Below are 1223 nucleotides of genomic sequence, written 5' to 3'. Positions count from 1 at the left end.
GCAACGGGTGGAAACTAACCAAAGAGAGAAGCAACCTAGAACTAAGGAGAAACTTCCTGACAGTTAGAACAATTAACCAGTGGAACAACCTGCCTCCAGAAGCGGTGAATGCTCCAACACTGGAAGTTTTTAAGAAGAGACTGGACAGCCATTTGTCCGAAATGGTATAGGGTTTCCTGCCTGAGCAGGGGGTTGGACTGGATTACCTCCAAGGTCCCTTCCAACTTTACTATTATTATTATTATTATTATTATTATTATTATTATTATTATTATTATTATTATTATTATTATTATTATTATTATTATTATTATTATTATTATTATTATTATTATTATTATTATTATTACCTACCCATGGTTGACAAAGATTGTGTAGAATTCACCTACCATGGGGCTGTTAGATCAAATTTCTACCATTCTGGTGTAATACAATGCAGGGTACAGCTTCTCCTTTTTAAAAAATTACTGGCAAGATGCATAGTTATTCCAATAGTGTTTTATTGTATAGCCTTATTTTTAATAAACTATATATTTGGTCCTATATTTTAAGATTCTTGTCTTAGGTGGTAAATGTATCTTTCTACATCTTCTATATTACTGTAGCATAGTTCTTATAGGTAACGTGAATTGGTTGATAATTTTTTATATGCACATTCCTGTTAAAATATGAATGATCATCAGTCTGAACACTTGACTGCTTCATTTTCATAGTTCCCTTTCTTAAATTTCATTAGTTTCACAGGAATTTTATAGATACAAGAATTATTTCTGGCAAGGTCAGAGACCAGCACCCTAAACCAGACTAATCTGTTGTTTTATTGCACACACAGGCAGGCAAAAGAGGCTCAGAGATTAAACCTTGAATTCACTATTTATTCAGATTGCATGTTATACTTAGCAGTTACTGGTATTCTTTCATAACAGCTTTCCTAGTTATTATAGTAAACTTTACTCATCAGAGACCTGCCTGAAAAGTGCCTGCTAGGTTTAAGAGCAGATTGTTTATATATATATATATATAAAAAGAAGCCTTGACAGCTATCCAAAACAAATATAACCCCCCCAAGCACATCCTAGATCTGACCAACCACTGCCTATCCAACACATACTTCATCTACAATGGACAAAAATACAAACAAATAGAAGGAGCACCCATGGGATCTCCCCTCTCACCTGTCATTGCTAACCTCTACATGGAACACTTTGAAACCCAAGCTCTAG

The sequence above is a fragment of the Protobothrops mucrosquamatus genome, unplaced genomic scaffold (genome assembly GCF_001527695.2).
Source record: "Protobothrops mucrosquamatus isolate PMUCROS unplaced genomic scaffold, P.Mucros_1.0 scaffold1605, whole genome shotgun sequence".
NCBI lineage: Eukaryota > Metazoa > Chordata > Lepidosauria > Squamata > Viperidae > Protobothrops > Protobothrops mucrosquamatus.
This window is presented reverse-complemented; position numbering follows the sequence as displayed.